This window comes from Chlamydotis macqueenii, chromosome 2 (genome assembly GCF_036417535.1).
Source record: "Chlamydotis macqueenii isolate bChlMac1 chromosome 2, bChlMac1.mat, whole genome shotgun sequence".
NCBI classification, from domain to species: Eukaryota; Metazoa; Chordata; class Aves; order Otidiformes; family Otididae; genus Chlamydotis; species Chlamydotis macqueenii.
Window position 1 is genome coordinate 67,251,502 of NC_141557.1, and position 26,204 is coordinate 67,277,705.

Sequence of the window (26,204 nt, forward strand, 5' to 3'; positions counted from 1 at the left end):
CTTTGTTTGCATTATAAGTACAAGCAGAAATTGGCCCAACGTGTGTTGCATCTGCGCGTCTGTTTTATGCAGACCGGCTGGCATTAGCCCAGCAGTAACTCCTGACACTTGCAAGTCTGCAGGCAGTTGTCTTTTCATCTACAGATGATTCAGAAATTGGTGCAGGGTGTTTTCTTTTATATTCTTTCTTCAATGATCCCTCTCAAAGCCCTGCACTTGCCACAGCACTTGACAGGCAAAATTGTCACTACTGAAGCATCTCCTTTTATATTGTCTGCTGGTTTGCATTTTCATAGAATCATAGACTGGTCAGGGTTGGAAGGGACCTTTAAAGGTCATCTAGTCCAACCCCTCTGCAAGGAGCAGGGACATCTCCAACTCGATCAGGTTGCTAAGAACCCCGTCCAACCTGGCCTTGAATGTTTCCATGGATGAGGCATCTACTACCTGTCTGGGCAACCTGTTCCAGTGTTCCACCAGCCTCATTGTCAACAATTTCTTCCTTATGTCCAGTTTGAATCTACCTCCTTCTGTTTTAAAACTATTACCCCTTGTCCTATCGCAACAGATCCTGCTGAAGAGTTTCTCCCCATCTTTCCTATAAGCCCCCTTTAGGTACTGGAAGACTGCTGTTTTGCAGTTAATTTCTGCACTTGGATGCTTTGGCAGATAATGTATGCAAGAAGTGCTGTAGAGACGGGGGCTGTGATTGCAACTGGGGTCAACCCAATCAGGGTCAAATGCACCTGCGCATGCTGGCAATCACATAGTGCCCATTTTCATCTTCTCTAAGGGAAGCAAAGTCACTACCTGTAGCTACAGAGATTGTGTGGTGTAACCAGCTTTCTGTCTTTATGTCAGAGATCAACTTGTTCCTTTTTTTCCCTTTCCAGTGTCATCTCCCAGATCCCATTTTGACCTTCTTCGTGTTGAAGACTGTTATGTACTAACCAGCAGGTAGATTCACTGAGCTCTGGAGGCTGCTTCCGTGAGCTGCAGTAGCTTCAGAGCTATCTGTTTTGCTAACTGGGCATCGGGGACTAATTTCTGCACGAAGAGGCAGAGGCAGTGTAGTTGCAAGCCAGGAGAGGACAGGACAAACAACTTTCTGCTATTTCAGGATTCTAGGTTGCTTAATGCTTAGCTCTCACCTAGCTGTTGCCCCATGGAAGTTGTTAGGTCCTACTTAGAGACTATAAATGAAACGCACTCTGAAGGTTATAGGCTTATTGTCCTGAAAACTTGTTCCCTGCAGGCACACAGCGTTCACTGATCTACGGAGTTATAGCCCCCTTGGTTGTCATGGCGAAATCTGCCGAGAAGGATTAAGAAGCAGTGGATGACCTTAAAACCGGGGTAACAGAAATGATGAAGTTATGCAAAGTTCAAAATAAGGACTAATAACAATACCTGCTGTACTTTTCGGTGAAAACAAAGGGGAGGGTAAAGTGAGCTCTGAGAGTTATCATTGACCTACCAATGTGCTATGGCTGTGTGGAATTTAGCCCCAATCAGGACCAGACTATGCAGTCTCTCTCTCAATCCCCCTACCCTCGGAGAGAATAGGGAGAAATAATAAAAGGAAAAAAGGCTCGAAGTTTGAGGTAAGGACATGGAGAAATCCTTAAAGTTACTGTTACAGGCAAAACAGACTCAACTTGGGGAAAACTATTTGTTTATTATTAAAACCAAAGCAGGATAATGAGAAAGAGAACAAGATAACTTCCCCCCACCTCTCCCTCTTCCTGGGCTTAACATTATCTCTACCTCCTTCCTCCCCCCCGAGTGGCACAGGGGGGAAGAGGGAATGGGAGTTATGGTCAGTTCATCACACATTGCTTTATGCCACTCCTTCCTCCTCAGGGGAAGAACTCCTCACATGCCTCCCTTGCCCCAGCTTGGGATCCCACCCACGGGCTACAGTCCTTCTTCAAACTGCTCCAGCGTGGGTAATTTCTTCCATGCAGTCTCTCCAGAATGGCTGCCCCAGCGGGCCCTCCATGGGCCACAGCTGCCTTCAGGCATCCACCTGCCCCGGCATGGGGTCCTCCACAGGCTGCAGGTGGATCTCTGCTCCTCCATGGGCCTCCATGGGCTGCAGGGGGACAGCCTGCCTCACCATGGTCGTCACCACAGGCTGCAGGGGAATCTCAGCCAGGAGCAGCATTACTGCTCCCCCTCCTTCTTCACTGACCTTGGCGTCTGCAGCCATTCCTCTCACAAGAAATTCTTCACAACAGGCAGGCAGACGCCTCTGAGGATCTCATTCAACATTTCATCTCCTCTCCACTTCTTGCAGCCGGGCTGGGCCGAGTTGGGCCCAGACGGCCGCCCAGTGGGAGGCCAGAGGATGAGGGCCACAAGGCCCACAAAGCTCACACCTCCCCCTCTCTGCCCCTGCTCCAGCTTCTTCACACCTTCTCTTCTTTTTTTTTTTTCTGTTTTTCCCCTTCTTAAATAAGTTATCACAGAGGCGTTATCAGGGAACATTCTGCTACGAATTGGCTTGGCCTTGGCCAGGAGCGGGTCCGCTCTAGGCCCGGCCGAGTCCACTGGACAAAGGGGAAGAACTTCTAGAAGCTTCTTACAGAAGCTGCCACCGTCTCCCCTCCTCTCCCCCCTCCCTCCCCCCCAAATAAAACCAGAACAGGCTGCAAAGAAAGCAAGTGTAACCCTAAGGTGTATCAAGTAGAGTATTTTCAGTGGTTCACCTGGAAATTTTCATTGACCCTGAGTATAATGTCATTTCAAATGCAAGCTACAGTTCTGGTCACTCCAATACAGGAAAAATGAGTTCATATTCCAACTGGCAACCTAGCATCAACAGGATAATTAAGAGGAGTGAAGAGTCTTCTGTTGCCGGTGATTAAAAAGAGATTGGCTTGTTTAGCAAAACAAAGCTTGAGAGGGGATCTTGTTTCCTTCTGTAAACAAAATAGGAGTGGAAAAATAGGCAGAGAAAGAAAAAAGAACTACTGTTTATGTGAAATAACATTTCTGATAAAGGAACATTAGATGTAAATAGCTATAAATAAATATAGATTGGAAAAGAAAAGTTTTTTTACTCAACATTCTTAGCTTTCTGAAAAGCTTTGCAGGAGGAATCAGGAGGGATCAAAAACTGAAATAAGTTTTTAGATGGATGTGGTTGGCTTGTGAAAGGGATTTTGCGATGCAGTTATCTATAATAGCAAGGGACTGGTTCCTGTGCCCTTGCATTAATTTTCCACTATGAAGATTTTTCACTTCCCCCCTCAAGCATCTGGGTGTAGCTACTGTCAGAGAAAGACTGATGAGCTATAAGGACCCCAGGTGCAATCAAAACCAGCATTGAATAGTCCTGTTACTTCAAATGTTTTAACACAGTGACTGTGTAGAGTTGAGAGGGATTAACAGCTGTCAGGGGTGATGAATACCCCAAACTGCTCTTAATTCTGAATGGGAAAAGCTAAACATCTCCCAGGCTGGAAAAGAATGAGAGTCAGCAGTGCATGGATGCTCTCCCACTTTGAAGGGATTTAAAACAAGAAAAAAAGGGTATAAGAATGTTTAAAGGAATATGCAAATGATAAGGTGCATTTGGAGTCATTTCAGTGCTGTTATATCAGGGACAAGCGTGTCTCAGTGGTTTTAAAGCGAAGGCAGCACCCAACATACTGAAGAAGGAAAATAAAGCCATGCCATTGTTTTCCTCACCTACGGCAGATAATAATTTTAAGTGTTCAAAATCTTCTCCCATTCTTTTCAGGTGGACACGTAGGTGAAGTCCTTCCTCCGTTGTTTTGTTTTGTTTCTAGTGGAGAAATCAATGATGACTGCATAATTTCTTCCATTATATTTGTTTATGTGTGAGAACAGGTATGTTATTTGAAACGAAGAAACAAATCACTGAGTAATAAAGGGAAAATGATTTTGCCCATAGATGGCAGCAGCTGCTAATAGTGCCGTCCGTCTGTGTCACTCCGATTCAAAGGCTTAGTACCTAGCCAAGGTTTAAAGCAGTTGACCTCATCCCCTAAGTTGTTAAACTGCCACTTCAGGGATCTTAAAACGGGGTCACGCACCAAGCTCCTTGCAGAAACCACCACCAGAACATGTCTCTGTGGGAGCTGGTTCAGTTGTCAGAAATAACTGTGATTTCTTGAAGGAAGGAGGTGTAATAGTTATTTAAGTGCTTTCACAGCAATACAAAACAGCATTTAGATTAGAATATTAAATCTTGCAATGTTCTCATTGTATGTGTTTTACCTGTACCATGAACAGATAACTATGATCTGTTTAAACAGTTTAAAGCTATCAAAACTGAGTCCCTTAAAATGGAGAACAATTTGGACCAATATCCCTTCCTTCCAACCCAAGAATTACCTTGTATACAAAATATTGATGTATTCACCACCTTTGACTAAATAAAGGCAGGAGGAGTCATTCTCATGGCACAGAAGGGCAGCAGCAACTGCTCCTGATTGCCATATGCAGGAAAACAGAAATGAGGGTGAAGATGGTCCATGGGAGTTACTTATTTTGTCTTTATCTTTATATAGGGAATCATATAAGTTGCAAACAAGAATTGAATTTCCTCACAGCCCTGGTCTTACTTTTTTTTCCTAAAAGGAGTCCTGCAGTGGGATTGTCAGGCAGGACTTTCCTTGCTGCTTTGTAATTACTCCTTGGAGATTTGGCTCATACCGTTGGAAGATTTGGAAAAAGATTTCTGAATTCCGGAACAAATTACCAAGCAACTGAAAAGAGGAGGAGTAGACTGGAGTTTTGGGGTCATCTCCACAGGAAGGAAAGAAGCTAAGGATGATTGCACTTTGACTTTTTAACTTTCTGGAAATGCATTTGTTATTTACATTTTTCCCCACATATCTCAGGCAGTGCAAATATACAAGACAAAGTGACCAGCCTACACGTGCTTTTTGAGAAGGACATAATATGTTGTGAAGAGAATGAGGATCAGGAGCAGTGTGATGGTATCTGCAAGGACGCAGAAGGAATCTGGGTATGTTGCCAGCAGTTTTAAAGTTTTACCACTATTATATGAGGGATAGTAATACTGTAGTGGCCTCTGGCATAGCAAGCATTGAATGCAGTGCACAAGGTGTGGGTTTGAGAGATGATTTCAAGGAGGAGGCAAAGTAGAGGCTTACTGGGATGGTCCAGGGATGTCTTCCAGGCACAAGTGTGCAAAAATGTCAATGGAGGGGACAGACATGAACCCAAGTGGTGAAAGGAGGACAGAAAGGATGAGCATAAAGGCTTGAAAAATGCAGTGAGATGGCATTGTGAATGTACGAGAGGTACGGAGCTGAAGCTCAGCAGGCTCTGTGTGATGCAGCTGGGAGAGGGATAGGAAAGGGTACTAAAGGGAGCTGGAGGCATTGGAGTAAGGGTCAGGGGATGGCTGATAGCAGTGACATTTTGAAATGGGCTGAGGGGGTAAAATAGGTGTCAGGAAAGATTTGGATTGTTGTGTAAAGAAAGAAAGAGGCTGATACAGGGAAGGGAAATGGAGGTGAAAAGTGGATGGCCATTACTTGCTGTTCATTATCCTGTGAGACAGTTAAGCAGTGAATCAATTATGATACCAAGCAATTGTGTAGATAATGAGTTAAGCAATGAAGCAGTTATACAGCAAATCATTTCTGGGATTAAACAAAAATTGAGAGAATCAACAGCAATATGAATCAATTATGCAGAGAACTATTACCAAAGTCAGTCTGTTAAGTAGAGAAACAGTTATACAGCAAGAGAATGAATAAATTAATTATGAAGTGGGGCCATTATGTTGAGAATTAATTATGCAGAGTCTTCCTTTGTGATAAGGGGCATGTCTGATAGAGCTTCTTGCATAGAAAAAAAAAATCCAAACCAAACCCATAAATATAGATGCAAAACTAATGAAGATACAAGCCCTGCACCAGTTTGCAGTCGCTTTGTCTGTGACATCTTCTCCTGTGTCTCTTTGGGCTAGACTCACCCACATTCCGATAGATGCCATTGCAGAAGCAGAGGAGAGGAAGCCTTTTTTCTCCACTGTGTGTTCCTTCACTGGGAACGTGGACGTGCGACGAAGAAAGTTCATGGATAACTTTGTGGCTCTGACAAGTGGGATGCAAGAAGGGACCTATGGTCTTTGGAGCCATCTAACCTGCACAGAGAGGCTCGGGACTCTTCATGGCCCCAGAGTTACTCAGGGTCAAACTTCTTGGTGTGCTTTCTACCCAAGAGCCTGAAAGCTGGATTCTCCTCTGTCTTGCATCAGTTTCCACCTCTACAAAATAGGTGTCAAATATCAGCTAAGAAATCTTTCCGTTTTGTCAGCTCTCTCTACTGTTATAGCTGGATGAAAAAAACTCAGCCTTTTGGATGTGAGAATCTCTGATGGTGTTAAATGTAAGCATTCTGTTTCAAGAGAAGATTGTCTTCCTTTAAACAGATAAAATGCAATATAGACCACAAGGTGATGGAAAACAAATTTCCAACTCTTCATTTCTGCAGTAACAATGAAGTATATTGATTTATACAGAGTTCACAGTCTGGTGTATCTTTTTTTTTTATTGTTTGAGCATTTTTCATGCTCAGAAAAAAAAAAAACAAAACAAAAATCCTGTAAGAGAGAAAGGAATCTGTAACATCCTTGAGAGAACAACACTTTGTTGAACAACAACTTTACCAGCTAAGTGCTCAAACCCCTTACCTAGACAACACTTCTGTCTAATTCTGTGGTAGATGGGCTTGAGTGCTGGATCCAACCCAGAATAAGTGCTGAATTAAATGTCTTCCAACTATTATCTGTTCCAAGTCTGGGCACTAGTTGGATTCTTAAGATGGCTGGCAAAATATCACTCCTGCTGCTCCCATTCCCTCGCCCCGCCAAGTTTAAGGGCGCTATTTCCCGCAACAGCTCAGAACAGCAGTTGTGAAGAGGCCTATCTTACCTCAACAAAACTTATAGCCTCCACTTTGGCTGATGTTATAATGCAAGCACAGAATATTTCAGTCTAAAACATTTGTTTCACGTAAACGAGTGGGGATGTGTGTTCAAATGCAGAAATTACTGTCTTAGCCAACAAGGTTTTAATGTTGTATTTGTTGGTTAGAGAGGAAAACAGTGATATGGTATGTTCTTAAGTCAGAATGTTTGGATTACTCGGGTTCATTTTGGTTAGCAATGAAGTGCAAGGTTAAAATGTAATACAAATAATAATATAAACATGGCAATAACTATTCATATGTTTTTAGCAAAAGTAATTGTGAAACTAGCAACAGCAATTTCTTAATACACTAGCCAATATTGTAAAAAGCTTAGAACAGAAATAAGTGAAATAGAAAAATGTGACATAAAAGTAAGTTTAGAGGAAAATAAGATCTGCGGGAGCAGAAGCAGGTTGATGTAGTTGGATACCATTCCACCCTCTTTCTGTTCAGCTATGGTAAAAATGCTGTAAACTACTTTTCTCATCTGACAATAGAGAATGTTAACTTCAGCTCTTGGTAGTCGGTCATATCTGTGGCTTTCTGTCATCATTTCAGTGCAGCATGTCAGAATCAGGCTTAGCACATGCAATCGGTATTAATTGCACCAGACAACACTAAGGAAATGTAACAAGATCCTTATGTTGATATTCAGGGCTGCTGAAGTTAGCACTGCTTTTATGAAGACCCAGCCATGCAATTGGGAATTATGCAACTACAGTATACGTAAGAATGTAAACATTTCTATATGGAAAATATCAAAAGACGGTAAAGGCAAGACATATAATGTCAGCTCTATTAGTCTGGAGCTGGTACTTTTTTATTTTGGAGGACTATTCTGGGGCAAAGCTGCCAGTCATGACTAAACATTGCCTTTTTTTTTTCCTCTAAGATATGGGATCTGGAAACAATATTATGACATTCACACAGGCACTTCACGCTGGTCATTGCACTCACATAGATAATTTTCATCAGGTCTCTAGGTTTTCTTAAAGGTTCCTGTAGCCTTTTAAGTCCTGTTTCTTTTTTTTTTTCCTAGTTGCCTTCCAGCTGAGCAGAAAGCAGTTGTGCTAGCTAAGAAGTGTTTTGAGAGGGCGTCCTGTGTGACTTGGTTGCATGTCGGTGCCTAGGTCTCCCTCAGATGGGCACAGTTAGGAGAAAGACGTTGAGAGAGGTCCTCATTTCTCAGCTGAGGCAGAGGGATATTTGATTCCCACTGGGATGGCCATCATCTCCTGACCTTCAGCCTTGCAGATTGCCATATTCTGCCTGAAGTTGCAGAGGCCCAATTAGTGTCAGAGACGCTCCTCTTTTTCTCTTCTGATGGCCACCAACACTCTAGGCCTCAACACTGGAGATTTCCTCATGAGACAGGGACAAAGAATCTTCAGTGTATGCTGACTTAATTGTTCTGCGCAAAATTCACATTTCCAATTCAGCCAGAAATTCAGTTTTTGGGAGTAGGGCAAGCCTGTGGCATACTCTGTGCAAAATAGCTCAGACTGGCTATTTGCTCTCAAAACAGGTTTTCAACACCACTAGTTTGTTTCTCTCACTGCTGCTTCTTTCCAGACATCTCCTTCCTAGAATTATCTTCTGTTAGACCTTTGGAGCCTTTTTGGCTGGATTTAATCTCATGTTACTGGTTTAATGCAACAGTAATGTTAAACCTCCTTTGTTTCTTATCTCTCCCAATGTTTTAAGATGCTTAAAACTGAAATGAATGTATTTACCTCAAGACAAGGATGCAAAAGCCTTAACATCAGCCATTGGAGTCCAAGTTGTAGGGACATCTGACTTTGTAGATAACACTGTTGCTCTCTAGCAACAGCAATCGGTGTTCAACAACTTGTAAGGCAGTAGTGAGAGGGAGGAAAATTTGCCAACATGAATTGGGAGAAAAACTCATTTTACAATCTTGTTTACAAATATGTAGACAAGGGAGGATAAACAACATGTTGCCTTTCCCTTAACTTCTGTGTAGGTTTTTTTTTTTTTTTTTTCTCTTGGCACCAACCAATATCCTTGACTGTAGTTGCAGTTTAAGAAATTGCTTACCTTAGCTTAGTTCTGACCTGCCTCCTAGAAGCCTCTGGTAGTTGTTGATGTCTTTAGTACCTCTAGAATAGAGGCTGGCTCTGGGTCCAAGTCTCTGTGGTTGATGATTGTTAGTATCTTACAGGATACTGTTAAATGTGACCTCTTGTTTGATCCAAATTATTCTTTTTCCCCACCGTGGAAAAATGCAAACTCTGTAGTCTGGAGGTGAAGAGTTTCTCTTTTGTGTAATACTCCATAGGAACTGCAGATTGACCAAGCTGGTTATAGAGATATTTTCTGTACAACTCCAATGTTTCAGTTCAGAAAATGGTAACTCATAGGCAGCTGTCTGTTAACTGACGCTGAAGAGCCATACAGACACGGCCAACCCAATGGCCTTGAGGACAAGCAATCAAGCTCCTTCTGAGCCTGAAGGCATTATTTGTCTAGGAGTGACCAATGAGACTCTGAAAAACTCTGATGAGGTCCATGATGTACTTTCTGAAATGCCAGTTACCTGTGAAGAGGTCACCCAGACCTAATGAGGGCTCAGAGAAGGCAGTCCTTCCAAAGGGCGGTGCATAGGCAAGTCAGACACAAGCATAAGCTACTTAAAAAATCCTAGATGCTACCTAATGCTTTTTTTTTTTCTTCTAATCATCACTTAAATATGAGACCTGGTCATAGACTCCCCAGGGAGGTGACATAAATGCCAGAAACTGACTGAGCGTCTGGGCTGAGACTGGTTTCTCTACAGCGCACTGTAGACTCATCTAGAAGTAGGAGACTTTCACCTCACCTCTACAGCTGACGTGAAGAGTGATCCCTGCTGGAATATGCTTGGAGTGACTCACAGGAGGACTGAGACACAATTAACTTCAGAACCATAAAAATTACATGAAAGCAATGTTCATTTAATTGGAAAAGCATTAACATGTCAACCTCACCTAGGGCTTTGCAAAAATAAATATTGTGAAGCCAAAAGACCTGGAAGAAAGCATATTTAAATTGTGATAGATAACTGCTTAACTCTTCAAAAAGAGAAAGGAAATTACCAACTAACAGCTAACCTCAATTTCTTTAGGATTTCACTAGACCACAATTCCTTTTTAAATAAAATGCACATCTCTCAGAGAACACAACTTCTGCCTCCTACCCTCAAGTTATTAGAAATGAATACCACGGCTGGAAGAAGAAAGCAGCAGGTTTCCTTTTGTTAATGAACAATAGTCTAGCTTATAGCATCTCGTAAGGTTTCCAGATGGAGGAAAGCAGTCCAATAAAAGATTTCGCATCAGTAAGGTCATTTGGGGACATAATTATCTGTGAAAGACATTGCATTTTTGGCAATATATGAAAAGAGATTACAGTTCAGGGTGCCTAGATTTTTGTGGGTTTTTTGAGGTAGGTCCTACTTGTGTAGAAATGTTTCTCCCCTGTGTTGTTCTTTAAGTGTCAAATTTTGTTGCAGTTAAGAAAAGTACACATTGTAGCAGATGGCAAAAATACCATTGAATAATTTTAATAATAGCAGAAAGCTAATTGCTTGTCAGCAGAAAATTCATTTTCCAGAACTGGCAGAAACCATACAGAACATCCATGTTGTTGCTGCAAGGCTCAAGCTAGTAGATTTTGTAAAAATCTGACAAAAGTAGTCTGTACATTCATATAAATATATTAGGTAAGATACAGCTGCTGAAATGAATAGATAATTGACGTGAAATGCTGCCAGTGTGCCCAAATGAAATAACTGAATTTAAGAAGATGAAATTACTTCAGTTGTTACTTGGCCATCAGATGAGGAGAGGTGCTCTGTCTTTTGGAAGAGTTTTGTATTAATTTATACACACTGAAGACTTTCGTTTTACATCTTTTCGTTGAAACTCTTATGTAGAGATGTAGTCTGCCTGCTAAACAGTAATGAATGCTCTTTTTGTCACCACTGTGAGAAATGCCAATATTATTATAATTCCCATATTACAGATGTAAAGCCCCTAAATTACAGTCAGTGCTGCTTTTTGGGTGTATTTTGTCAATAAGGACAAGTTCCAACAATTCAGTACAGCAAGTAGAAACTTACTATATGTTTAAGTTACCTCACTTTTGTAAAGGTTACTGTGAATGACTGAAGGGGTTTGAAATTTTTTGCTTTATATGCTTTTGTTCTGAAGGAATGGCAAACCCAGTCAACTGAATCTCAGTTCAGTTCCTTAAGCTTTGGACTCGCCCTTCTTAATGTTGAAATGGGACCTCATACTGTTTCTGGGCACTAATTTGGCACTGGAGCAGGTTCCAGGTGTGGGAGTTTTGGTTCTGTGAAGCACTCCCAGCTCCTGTTGCCCTGCCTCCCATACCATACCCACCACCTGTGGATACCTGTGATACCCACAACTGTCCCATGCTGACCTTGAGGGGTCAGTGGGGTCTATGGCATCGGCAACAGCTCTGCTTGGGTTGTCCTTCTGAGCATCTCCTCTGAAATCCAGGCTGAGCACATTCTTACGTAGCTCATGACATCTGATGAATCACACCAGTGAGAGAGATGTGGATGAATTTTAAAAAAAACTGAGGTGAAAAGGTACTTTGTACTTTAAACTAAACAAAAAAAACCTCCTAAATACCACTCCCAAAGAAGATCACTCAATTTGCAGTGCCTGATAAAACTAATCAGCCTGAATGACTAAGCCATTACATCTTTCCAGAGTATAATGCTGTGTTCACACAGAACATCACCCAGAAGACGATTTTAAGATTTTCAGCAGAACTAGTTCCATAAAGTATTTAGATTTTTCATATAACTGTAATCCAAAGAAACACTTTGAAGTGCAGCAGGAGCAGATAGTCATCATTTCTATCTTAGGAGAGACCCTAACCTAGTAACAACCCAATATTTTTTGCTATATCTTTACTTTCATACAAAACTGTTGATGGGAAAATTATCTCAATATTTCATATCCAGTGTGAATCTTGTCCTTTTATTTTGATACAATATTGGAGACACAAGTAACTGGAAGAATAGATATAATTTATTGATCGATAGGACCACAGAAGAACAATATAGGGAATCTCATGCACACTCATATGCCCTCTCTTTGCTGTGCCAAGAAAGTCACTTGAAATCCAAAGTTCTCGCACAGAGATTACATCTGGTCTTCAGGCTCCGGAGCTCAAGTTCTCACAGTCTGAAAGAGCTTGTATCTGTTGACTCTATGGGTTCAGTATAAAGACCCTCATTTTACCCTGAGCAGGACCATGGTGGGGGCAGAATCTCAGTGGTATAGAAATGTGATTACAGCTTTTCATTTGCCAAGTGTATTTTTAACTGCTTGTTTTGAGTGGCTGCTCTGCACTTTGGTTTAGTGTTATTTTTATAAAGATAATTTGTAGCTGTGTAAAAGGTGCTGAGGGTGCACTTGCAGAACCCTTTTGTACATATGCAAAAATAATGAATAAATAAATAAATGCTCCTTTCACATGACCTCATTAAGAGCAAAGCCAAAGAGAAAGCCAGCTGAGCAGAATTTTCCAAGTGCCTTTATTATGACATTATTTCTATTCTTATTTCATCTCAGGGTCCTAGTCACAGACCAGGACATTACGTTGCTAAGTACCACACAGAAATAAAACGGATGTCTTTGCTCCAAGAGGCTTTTGAAACAGCAGTGGTCGGAATGGAGCAATGTCTGCCAGTAGGACCCAGGAGCATTTTTCCCAGTGTGGAAGTGTGTATCAGCACTTTCTTTTTACACAGGCTCAAGGACAGATGGGATGGGTGCGATGGCATCTGAAGTTCCATTTCAGCTACTGTCTATAAACTCATAAATGCTTCAGAAGAACCAAGCTGTACACTTGCTGTGCTTTGAAGAGGTAAGTTAAAAGCCGAATGCTAATCAGCCGACTACGCAGAGATGAAGTAGGGACAGTCAGCTCAGGTTTTCAAGTCAACATTGCTGAGGGATTTTGCTTATGTAAACACTTGCCATCATTTTTTCTATGTCTACAGCCATCTGAAATTTTGCATAGCTGCAGACTGAACATCTGCATAAATCTGAATGAAAGATTCAGAAAACAAATAAGAAGATTATGTGGCAAAACTGCATCTTTGTTGCAGCATTTCAGAGCTCAGACACAAAAAATCAGACACATTATACGAAATTAACAATATGAAATTGTGTTTTCAATACATATCATCCATCTGGATGTTAACTTTTATCACCTGTGTCTTCAGGTTTGAGCTGAAGGTGACACACTGCTGGGAGCAAGGAAATCATTATGGATTGTTAAGCTAGTATTGAGGACACTGCATAGTGCCGATAAGTGGACGACATGGCCACGTATTTGTGGAGGTAAAGGCGAATGGGCTCATCTCTCAAATCTCCTAGGGGCAGTGATGCAGAGGAGAAGTATTGCTGGAGCCCCAAGGTTTCACTAGCCCAAAAGTGGCAGCTGTGCTTTCATTAAGAGAAAAGGATTTAGCTCATGGATGCCCGTGGCAAGTGACACCTTTCCCATTTGCAGGAGTGCAGGAGAATTCAGGGTCCTGCAGTTGAACCTCTTTACATTACTAGCTTAAAATCCTAAGTGGTATTGGGCCCCATTTCCAGAAAGTACAACTAAATGCAAAAACAGTTTCCACAGACTCTCAATTTTTACCCAACTGGGTAAAATGGAAATATTTTTTGATTGACCAGAATCAAAGGGGGTTTTTTTTTTGCTAAACTAAATCAAAGCATTTGATTCTAGATCAGAGCAAGACAAATCTGGGCTGTTAATACCGATGTTCCACATTAGCCAGTTTATCTCTAGGTCAGGATCTTAGCCTAGATTAAACTCCAGTGCTACACCATGATTTGCCTGTAGATTGCACTGGCCCTGACAAGTTTTAGCTGGAACACGTGCACAGGGAAGGGGATGAGGGTAAAGAGGCCCTTGGGCAGAGCAGCCATTCAGGTGGGCACTGTTTAGCTTTGGGAGTGTTGAAGCTTTTTAGTGAAATTAAAATGGAGCTGGAATTGCTTTTTAAGTGCTAGAAGTGCAGCTTGGAAGTAACTGGTTGGTTAAAACTGCAGATGAAAAGCTGTGGGCATTTGCAGCATTCCAGCAGTCTGCAGTCTTTTAAAGAATGAGCAAAACCCCTCAGATTTAAATACAGTGAAAATACCAGGCAAATACATCTCTGTAGCTTTTCCATGGCACTTTCTTTCATCAACCAACTAGTAATACTAGTGTTCAGATCCTACTCCCAATATTTTCCCAAGGATATTTCCTTAAAAAGAGGTCGTTTTTAAAAATATGGTTGGAATGAATGACTCACAAGCAAATATCAGCAGGCCCATATTTCAGGGTGTCAATTAGATGGCTACTTTTGTACTGCTGGGGCGGTTGACAACATGCAGTTGAAATCACTGCTGGCCTCCTTTGCTTCTTCCTCCATTAGCTTATATTATCTTGAACGTAAGCTACAGTAATTCTTCCACTGATTTGAATAAATAATAATTACAGTTCAGTAATCCTTGTTATAGCATAGCCTAATTAGTCTCTGTAGCTGACTGAAGCTTTTTAATCATGAAGATAGAAATGAATTAAATATAGGATAAACAAAAAAAACCCACGGAACAGCTTTCCCTCCAACATCATAAAAATGTTTCTCAAGAAATGATGGAAAAAAGCCCCTATTTTAAAAAGCACTTTATCTTCTTTTCCTGAGTAGTTGCCAATTCTTAATTTGTTGACATTTTTATGTTGCTCTCTTGGGTCTCAATTGGAAGATGGACCATGTCTTGAAATGTAGATAACATTTTTATCCTTAAATAATCTTCTCCTAGGAATGATGCTGCATGCATAAAACATCTGACATACAATAGACCAAGCTAAGCTGTTGTAGAAGTCTATTAAAGTCAATGGAGTTACACTAAGAATGAATTTGGCTCAATGTAATATTTGGGAGAATAATGTGAAGCCTATCAGATTACGTACAAGAAAATAGAATACCAGTGCTGCACAGTTGGACAATTTAATCCTATTTTCATTTCAGCTCAAAAGCTTCTTGGTTGCTGGCTTCTATTCTGCATAGGTTTTTATACTGCAGTCATCACCACAATATCCAAGTACCTTCCAATAATCATCTAATAGTGTGACTAATATCTGGTACATGCTTGTTTTTTCATCTTCTCCAGTGCAGTAGGAGGTTCTGTTTACGGTGAATCTTTATCAGGAGGAAAAGGTATTTATCCATTAAGACTACTAAAAAAAGGGAGAAGCATTTTTTACCCAGAGAATCAAATACTTAGGGGGAAAACATGATTCTTTTCTACGCTTTGTAAGTACAGATTTAGACTTACAATGTTTAAAAAGTACTTTCTGCATATGTCTGGGGGAGAACTCTTTGCAGCACAAATACGTTCATAATGCCTTTTTCTACCCTAGATTGTTTCAAGGCAAAATCTTGTGAGAAGAGGCTGAGTTGTCAAGTCAGTAGGAATCAAACTGGTTCACCTCTTTGAGAAAGATACTTGGCCATTTCCAAGACTGGCAAGTTGAAAGCAGAGCAGAAGGGGAGAGTTTAAGGCTTGGCTCATGAGGTGCTCAAGTGCCAGCTGGAATAAACAGTGTGAACGCTGCCCCTCTTCATCCAGAATGGGAAGGAGTTTAGTAAACCATTCACATGATGAAATGGGAAGTAAAGGAGAACTTGGGATCTGAGCAATCCCCCATATGAATGTGTAGTGCATGTTTTAAGAAAAAAAAATAAATCTTAAAAAAAAAAAAACTGAAGAAGTGATCAAAGAGAGCAGAATATCATGTTGCATTAAGTAGCTTCAAGCCATGTGTGCATTCAAGGCTCAGAGTGGATTCTTTCGATACATCTAACAGATAAATCATGACATTGGTTGATCATCTACATCTGAATTTAATACTTCAAATGCAGATGAATCCTAGCAAGCACAGGAGTTGTTACTCCCTAATTTGAATTCAATTGAGTAGCATCTGTGCAGAGAAGCTAATTGCACCGATTTTTCTGCGGTCTTTATATGAAACATTTCCTCTTTTCTGTTTGAGAAACGAGCCTTTTGTTAGCTCTGCAGATAACCATGGTTCAAATTCATGCCTATCAGTAGCATCTTCTTAGTGGTTTTTTTTTTGTTTGTTTGTTTGTTTTTGTCAAGTGTTTGTGTGAGTTTGATTCCATCTTCTTTCACAGGGCTGCAAGATAATGCCCGTGGTTTCTCCTAACAGCCATTTCCTTGGGTTAAGAATGCTTCTGTTCCAGCTCTTTCATCACGCACTACCTCTCCCTGCAGAGTTCAGGTACTCCTCTGAGTCCCATCTGTGTCACTGCAAAAGTTTCTGTTGGTTTTGGGTTCTCTGTGATATGTTTTATTTCAGTAAGATTTTTAAAAGACAGTAATTTAAACATAAATAAAGGTAGAAGAACTGGGAATCTGAAATGCAAGATGAAGTTGCCTCCAAACTAATCTCTTGTGGAGGAATGTCTGGGAATGGTTCAAACCACTATGATGAGGGGTCTTCTTGGAGGATACATCAATACAAGTTTTTTCATCTGGCAGTTTACACTGAATAATTAACAGACCTGAAAACCTGTGTGTGTGTTTTGCAAGCAGGCAGAATCCATCTAGCTCTTGAGAACGTGGTCAGCACGTGAGGAATATTGGCATCACAAAGAAACCAAAGCTGATGAAATGAAGTTAGCGGCAGCAATGGCTTTCTCTCCTAGTGTTGAAGAGAAACCGTAACCTCATCTCAGTTATATTGCTGCAACTCCAAAGATTCCAGACAGCACAGAAACTTGCCTGATGACATTTATAGCATCCAAACTCAATTCTTGCAGTCAGTAACTTTCAAATGACATATGCACGTACTTCAGACAAACTGTGATTTATTTCAATAGCACCTGTACCATTGAATCTTATATTTTCTCATTGAACCAATCCGCACAATCAATGTTCATAAACAGTTGTGATAACTGCTATAAATGTTTCATTTAAACGGGACCAGAATCTGTTGTTGGCAACGTGAATCTGTTCCTCTTCACTCCTGAGGGAGCTGCAAACACAGAAGAATACTCAATCCAAAATGCCTTCTTACTCACTTTTAGCTTGATGCATTTTTCCTGTTTATTATTCTCTCATTCATGTTAGAAGGGAAAATGCATTTTTCTCCTTACTCTAAAAATTACATTGATTTTGTGTTGTAGCTAGAAAAAGCCACTGTTGCATCTTGCATTGTTTTTATCCCAGGAGTTCGCTGGTGAAAGAACCAGATGCAATTCTTACAAATAAATTGAACTCAGAAGTATTGAGCTAAAGGCAGGAGCATTTCAATAAACAATTAGAACTCTTTTTGAAAAAGCAAAGACATAAAAATAAAGTAGAGCACACAGGCTAAATTGGCTTTTATCCTCTGTGCTCCAGCCCTTGCTTTTTCATCTGTGACTCTTCAGTGAGCGAAAAGAAAATTTTTATGCAAAATATCCCTATCATGTAGGCACTATAATAACCTGCAATCTAGAGGCTTTCAGGACTCAGAGAGGTTAGGTAACCGCCTTTTGTTCAGCTCGTCACTCTCTATCATTTTCCTTCTAAGCATCTAAGACAGAATGTCACAGAAATCTATGGGTCAATTTCTATTTCAGCTGAATTAGACAATGCTAAGTGCTGTAAATGTATCTATTACTATTGGTAAAGATCTCCGTAATGAGCAGCAGTATATCAATGATTTACACCTCTTCTGTTACTGTCATCCATATTAACAAAGGACTCAAAGATCATCTCCACCTTTTGTCAAAAGCATTTTGTTTTTATATGTTCCATATAAAATTTGATGATGTATTGTAAAAGGCATACAAAGTGTGGCCAGGTGGATAGATTTATCATAATATTATGACAGCTTAATAATTTTATTGCTTGAACTGTGAAGATTGTATTGCGCCGCAGCATAAACACAATGGAAAGCTGTAAGAATGCATGGTGGCAGTTAGCACCTGCAGAAGGTAAAGATGCTTCATATTGCTGCTGTAGTCTTAAGGGGAAAAAAGGGATGATCTAAAAAATCCCCCAAAGACTCATTAAGAAGCATTCTATTTGCACATTAGTGTATTGTGCTAAATTTACTTGCTAATTTTGATGTCAACAGTGAGTTGTACTAATGAAAAGCTTATGCAACATCAGAGTTTAGTAAAATAAAAATAAAAGAAAATCTGTTTAAAGAGATTACACCAAACTGTAATTACTAGTTCAAGATTACACAATACTGTAATTAACAGTTCAGTGTTACAAACACTATCAAAAGGCAACAGAGGACACATTTACAGTATGTACAAACACCATTGCTAACGAGGTTTCAATATCATGTGTTTTTTCCCTTCTACTAGCGGTTCAAATGGCTTAGATAAACTAGACGCCAGTAAGGAAATCTGGCCAGATTAAGGTTATCTACTGTGTCCTAATTCAAGACAGGTCTTAAACTGCTGCTTAAATTTACCTCTCTCTAAAAATAAATTTCCTAAACATATGCTTGATAGTAGCATCTGCTAAGACCACATTTTGTACAGTGGCTCACATATGAGTATTTTCCTGACTCAGAGCCAGAAGGATATAATCCTCATTTTAAACCCTTCCAATCAAGGCAAATAAGAGTTTAGAATCATCTCGCTAACAGGAATGTTGTAACGTAAAACATACTTCTCTCCAAAACAGATCCAATAAAAGGAAGACAATTCTTGTTCATATGTGGTCAGGTTCTAGCAGGAGATTACTATGAAGATTCAGGGCTCATCCAGTGCCTACAAGATTGTAAATTTCCTGCATTTTGTGGGGCTTTTAATTAATTGTGTTAAATTATAAAATGGCAAGTGATACTAGTCTTAACAGAGGGGCACTCTGCTTATATAAACCTGAAGTGAGAGGGCAGTTCATCAATGCAAAGATAGCTGGAGGCCAACTACAGGCTCATCTAACATACTAGACTGTGCAAACCCCAAATTTAAACAAATATTCCAGAGGGAAATGCTGACTCTGAGGGATTCTTCCCATCAAGGGCAATATTAATTTCTGATCCTTTTCTAGAACCCATTATGGGCTTTCAATACTGCTGACCAATGCATGCTACTGTTTTGCTGGAGAGAAGCGGCAGAGCGTGCGGCCGCATTCAGTAAAGTAATTAGGAAAGATAAAAGCAGTGCTCAGTGTGGAGGAACTGCGTCCCCACTGCTGGAGGACTCACCCCTTGAGACCCACAGGACCCAAATCTGTCTCCATGAAGACCCAAATCTGTCTCCATGAAGACCCAAATCTATCTCCATATCTTTTCAGTTTCTCTTTGCAGTTTCAAGGCTAGCTGGCCAGACAGCACAGGTTGAAGTGCTGGCAGCAGAGGAAAAACCATTTACTGTATACATGGATCTCCATTATCAGTAGGGTCCAGCTCTTGTGTGAGATTGGGCCGTGGGAGAGGAATACCTGAGTCAGACAGATCCCATGAGACTGGGCAGTGGGAAGCTTTCTGAGGATCATGCAGGTACGGTGCTGCCTTCACCGATTAACTGCTTCAGCTCATACGGTACAAGTCACTGATCCTAAATGGATCATTTTGCATCGCAGCATTTGTACACGTAGATTGTTGCATCATGCTGCAGCTTTTATCCTTACTGTTTTCCATTGCTGCTGGCTCAGAGGTTGCCCCATTCTGGTGAGTGATGACCTGGCTTCAGCCAATCATACTCGTGTCATCTCTCCACTGAGCTGCAGCTGCCTCATGCAGGTAGGGAGGCAGCTGTCGGTGCTTGGGAAACCTTCTCAGGTCACAATGGGTCTGTGCTAATACAGCAGGTCCCCTCAGCAATCTAAATTTTACTTTCCTTCTGCTCTTTGTTGCCTTCCCTAAAATACTATCCTGAGTGTTGGATTTCCAGATTTACCGTTCATGCACCCCATGGTTTACGCTGAGTACAAGTTAACCCAAGACCAGTCTGTTGATGTCCCTTTTCCAGCACCATGGAAGCTTCCCAGAGCAAGATTCACTTGTGTGGGAGGCAGATCCTCCCTTGCACCTCCTGCTGGGATCTAACAAGCTGCCCTGGGAAGGCACCTTCCCATCTGCTGCCTTTGTCCTTCACCACTTGCTGCTGCAGCTGAAGGATGCATTTCTTTGACTTCGTCATCTTTAACATTACTATAATCGTGTATGTTATGTTTATGTTTTAAGAGCATGCTGATGGGTTTAATTTTCACCCATTAGATGTAGCAGGCATCCAATACATTCATTCCCCCACCCAGAGAAAAGAAATTAGAAAAACCCATCTGTGACTTCAGTAACATCAGGTGCTTCACGTACTGCTGGAAGGCACAACTTGCTGTGGTGTTGTGCCTGAGAGCAGAGGGAGCACGCAGCTTTCCACATCCAAAGAAGCCGTATGCCCCACGCTGGTCTGGGGAGCCTTTCTCCATTTGGGAGTCCTACAATGATGGAGACCGGAGCCGTTTTGGTACCGACACCTGCACTCTTGATACGCTGGTTTTAATTTTTGTTCTCTCCATGTTGCCCTGCAGTGTTTCTGGAAGGACTTCACGCTATAACAGAGCTCAGATAGATCACTGGTCCTACCTGTGTCTGCTCATTGAACATGAGCTATCATCTCTGGTTTGCAATTAAGGTGCTGTGGTGGGACTAACAGCAGGAGTTTCTGGCACGCTGAACGACTGAAGCTTTTGTCAGCTCGGGGAATTCAAAGGCAAAGTCATACAACAAAGCAACTGGAAGAAAAAATACTCATGAAAGTCTCTTTCAACAGCCATCTGTTAAAAGGACTATGTAAAGCTGAAAGAAAAAATTACATACCTGAAGTATTTTTAACTTAGTTTGCTACATAGAGTAGATAAATTGTTAACACAAAAGGATTTAAAATACACTAACAACACTGCTTTGATCCACAGTTTTTCATTTTCTCTATTCCTTCTGGTATTTGATGGTGGAAATAAAGGAGTTAATTGTGACTTGCCTGCTGATAAGGTATCTATCAATATTTTTTTGCACAAGCACATTACTGTTTGGGATGTCTGTACTGGGGGCAGGGGGAAACACTTGTGGTCCATTGTAAAGTCTGAGCTGTATTCACCGTGCAAAAAAATAATAGATACATGGATCCAGAAGAGTGTCACTCACATCAGGAGCTTAAAAGAGGCAAATATATTCCCATCCTTATGAATATACTTTTTCAAACCAACCACATTTGCCCTCACTGTGTCCTTTAATGTTTGAGACTCTGCATGGTGCTTTTAAATGACTTTTCAAATGTAATTTTTGCATTCTTGTTTGTTTTGACTGATTTCTTAAAACAATATAAAGGACTTGCCAGAAACAATCCTTCTCTGTCAGACAAAGGCACCAAAGTAAACATCCCTTGGTTTGTGCTTGGCAGCAGTTGAAGAAAACCCTTGTCAATAGGAAATTTCCTTTACTGGTGAAACAATTGGTTATTAAATAAATCTGAGATTTTTCCGGAGCATGCAACTCCCACTGTGTATTTTTTCTAGCAGATTTTTCCATTTATGCCTTTACCTTCACCTTGGCTTTTTCCTTTACCATAAAGAATATGGAATTTTTCAGCAATTCAGAGACAAAATTGTGGTGGGAGCACTGGGTAGCCCTGTGTCCACTCTCAATACGTACGTCCTGAATGCCAGGCTGGTTACCACAAATGTTGGATCCAGACCTAGACCAGGATATTACCCTGGGTAGCCCTGCTCAGTACCCATTCTGATCTCCATTTGGTTAGTCATCCTTTGAGGATCTTGGGTGTAAATACCCAGCTTTGCTACCTTTCAGTAGTTTCCCACATTTGTCTTCTTTGCTTATGAGATTATACATACATATTTTCATATGAGGTAGTACCAAAAACTGTACTAATATCCCACATGTAGGACATCTACTGTTTTTCCCTTAATGACAAGGCTGATTACCTTCCTGTAGAAGGAAATTAGCTTGCCAGAATGTGCTCTTAATAAAGCTGCTCCCTTACTCCTTGAGACCTTCAAGCATACAAGTGGCTTGGCCAGGGGAACTGCAGAGGGTTGCGGAGAGCTGACCAGTCAGTAATTCCCTGTTCCTACCCGTTCCACCTTTAAAAAAAATAAGCATACATACCTGTTTTTTTCCTACTTCTTGGTATTTTTCCCATCCTTCCTGAATTTTTGAAGAGGATCACTGGTCTGAGACAGCTTTAGCAGGATCTTTAGCCTAAGAAAAGCTCATCTGACATACCTGAGAGGAAAGCCTCCAAGCTAACCAATGACCAGCTCCCTTTTTCTTGCTCCATTTTACCTGTCACTGGTATTAATTTTATGAGCCGTTTGCTCACAGTCAACCTTTCCTTAAGGAAAACTGATGCAAAAAGAGTCTTTCTGGAAGACTTTCCAGCTCAAGATGGGTTTTGAGTTTACATTAGCCACCACCTCCCTGTTTCACCTGCCCTGCTCATTACACGTTGCTATCCCCTCTAGGAACTCTGAGTTCCACTCCCCCACTTGCCTTTGCTTCCCCGCAGATGCTGCCCTACACTTCCTGAAGGGTGAAGCACTGGAGCAACAACATCCATATTAGCCGGTTTGCTCTATCCTGGTTTAGAAACCACCACTGACCAGCGTGTAAGGAGGTTTGAGGGAGTTTGTCATGTAGTCTGGAGGTGAGCTCACAAGGAAGAGTAGTGCTTGTGGTGCAGGCTGCTGGGCCAGCCAGCTGCAGAGACAGCATGGGATGCATACCTTACTCTTCTTACTTTACGATGTCTGGAAATCTGGGGACTCCAAATGTGTCAAAACTGCAATTATTTTTTTTTTCTCTAAGAATAATCATTCACATTTCAGATAAATTTACCCCAATCCTACAGGATCATACAGGATCCTACAGATTTAAAATCTGTGCACAAATATTTAGTCATTGCAAGCATTTGTGCCACACACTACTGAAGAGACACCATCCCAACTTTTTAAACTGATTGCAATTCACAACACTGTTCAAGATGCAAGCAGCTGTTATCTCGCCACTGAGGAGAATCTTCAGAGATATATCAATTTAAAGAAATAAACAAGCAACAAATTATTTTCAGGAAACAGTGACCTCTGTGACAGCGCTCTGCAAGCAGGGAAAGGCAAATTATGTCAAGTATTCTCTTGGAAGTAGTCAATCAGGTCTAAGTATACTATTTAATCTAGTGATTTGGGGGTTGTTCCTTGTGCCAAACAGAAAGAAATAATAGAATCATAGAATGGTTTGGGTTGGAAGGGACCTTTAAAAGTCATCCAGTCCAACCCCCCTGCAAGGAGCAGGGACATCTTCAACCGGATCAGATTGCTCAGAGCCCCGTCCAACCTGGCCTTGTGTGTTTCCAGGGATGGGGCAACTTGTTCCAGTGTTCTACCATCCCTCATTGTAAAAAAAAAAAATTCCTAATATCTAATGATCTGAATCTATCTCCCTTTATTTTGAAACCATTACCCCTCGTCCTATCACAACAAGCCCTGCTAAAGAGTCTCTCCCCATCTTTCCTATAACCCCCTTTTAGGTACTGGAAGACTGCTATAAGGTCTCCCTGGAGCCTCCTCTTCTCCAGGCTGAACAGCCCCAACTCTCTCAGCCTGTGCTCGTAGGAGAGGTACAATACAAAAAGTTGAATGGAAGGAGCAGAACATGGCTGACAGCAGGGAGGGATGGGAGGAGCTGCTTGCGTGGTGTCAGGCATGTGCAGGCCATAGGGGAGAAGACTGGTGGCTGCTGGGGCTGCCGATGCCTGAGTGCAACTGCCCTACTGCTCTAGTAGTCGTGCATCGCAGAAGATGAAGCTGCAGAAGGTAACGTAGCCTATTTGGGAGAAAGCTTTTGCCAAGCCCAACCTTGTGGCTGTGAGTTGGTGCTACTCTACCAGCTCACAGTGCTACAGCTGGGGAGAACGCTTCATGCAACGCGAGCCACTGGTACCAGGTAAACACACACAGTGCTATGCTGGGAATGAAATGCTCTGTTGCTCTTCATGTTAGTGGCAACACGGGGCTTCTTCCCTTAAGGTGTGTAAAAAGCACATCCCATGATACTCACAAGGCTCTTCCTCTCAATTTTTTCTTTGAAGCCAGCTCAGATTGCTCTGTAGGATTTACTGGAGGTTTCTGGCATCAAAAGGTTCAGCTGTATCTCCTTGGTCAAGCAGACAGCCATGATTTATGCTTCAGACAAGCAGGCACAGCTGGCAGGTAATGTCATCGTACAAGGCTGGGGAGACGCAGCCTTCCTGGTCCTCCCGACCTGGTTGCTATAGGGATGTACAACCAGGTGATGCTGAAGTACGTTTCCCTGCGCCTACCAGATGCTCAGTCCCAGGTCAAAATGCCAATGCCTCTAGCAAAACTAACCACTGAATAATATACCTTTTGAATAATGTGTCAAAAGCAAGAAGAACAGGTTCGTATCCCTTTGTGATGCACAAGAAGCTCCTCATATTTTCTGTATTTGAGGAGGGGAAGAGCTGACTTTTAGCTCTAATGTGTCAAGAATCTTGGTCTAAGCTTCATTTTCCTTTTTGGAGGTTCCAGCAATGCTGGCTGAGCACTAAAAACTCAGCCCTTTGGATAGGTAACAAAGCTGCCTGTTGTCCCAAAGCTGTTTTAATGGTGCTTTTATCCATATAGTTCAACAAAGAAACAAAGAACTTCTGAGTGAAGATCATGCTCTCTCATTTGCTTAGGTACTGCACTTGATTTCTGTCGTAGTTTAGCCCCACTTGGAACTAAGCCCTAGTTCCACAGTCTCTCACTCACTCTCCCCATCCTCTGAGGGAACGGCGGAGAGATAATACAACAAAAAGCTCAAGGTTTGAGATAAGGACAGGGAGAGATCATTCAAATTACCATTACGGGCAAAACAGACTCAACTTGGGGGAAACTATTTCAATTTATTAACAATAAAACCAAGGTAGGATAATGAGAGAGAAAAAATTCAGATCTTAAGAACACCTTCCCCCCACCCTTCCCCTCTTCCCAGACTTAACTTCATTTTGAATTCTCTCCCCCAGAGTGTCACAGCAGGGAATAGGGAATGGGGGCTATGGTCAGTTCATCACACGTTGCTTCTGCTGCTCCTTCCTCCTTGGGGGAAGAGCTCCTTGCATTCTTGCATTCCTTGCTCCTTGCTCCTTGCATTCCTCCTTCCTTTCCCCCATGGGGTCCCTCCCATGGGAAACAGTCCTTAATGAACTGCTCCACCATGGGTCCTTTTTCTAAATCTATGCATGGGGCCGTGTTTGGGTCAAAACAGTGGAAACATCTGAAATGGTGGTGTGGTAAAAATAAAACTGAAAAGAAACTTTATGTTTGAATTTCCTGTGGAAAAAACCAAATGCCTAAATTTTAATTTGAGCTTTTATTTCTACTCTAGAGAGAGGGAAAGATAGTACATCTCCACCTTTTTCCAAGGATGGTTTACTCTCAGCTAAGAGTGCGTTTAGCCCACAACTCAGGGTTCAAATATCTAAAAGCTTAGAGGCTCATGAGATTGGAAATCAGATCTGGGCCATTCCTCAGTTTAATAGAGAAAAAGGAAGCAAAGCGCTGCAGGTGAGGTTTTGCAATTTAAAAAATAAAGAAGCCACTGCTTGAGTTTTATATTGAACCATCACTATACCAAAGTCTCAACCATTCAAAATGCAAATTACAGCAGTGGCCACATACTGGCTAACATGAATAAATCTTCTGATTCTAGCCAGTACTACAAGATTACACATCGCAATCCTATGAGTTCTGCTCCTATATGGTCCAGCTGTGCCTGAAGCCAGCAGAGTTAGATGACACACTCGCTCCTTCTAGTCCTGCTAAAAGAAGGAATAATTCATGCCGGGAGAGCGTGCGTTTGCCGGGCAGCTGCAGATTACACCCATGTCCCCTGCGATCAGGATCCACTGCTGCCTCTCTGATAAAGTGAGGGACAATCTGCAGCTTGCAGCCTTCAGAAGAGGCAAACACTGGTGAGCTCAGGTTTTGGAGATGCCTATACAAGGGTTTCCAGGCAAGAACATCCTTCTTTAAAACAGGAATTAGCCCTGTGTTTTTAATAACAGTCAGTGGGCAAGGTCAGAAAATGTAGGACTCCAACGCAAAATACAAGCTTCAAAGTACCTCCTGACT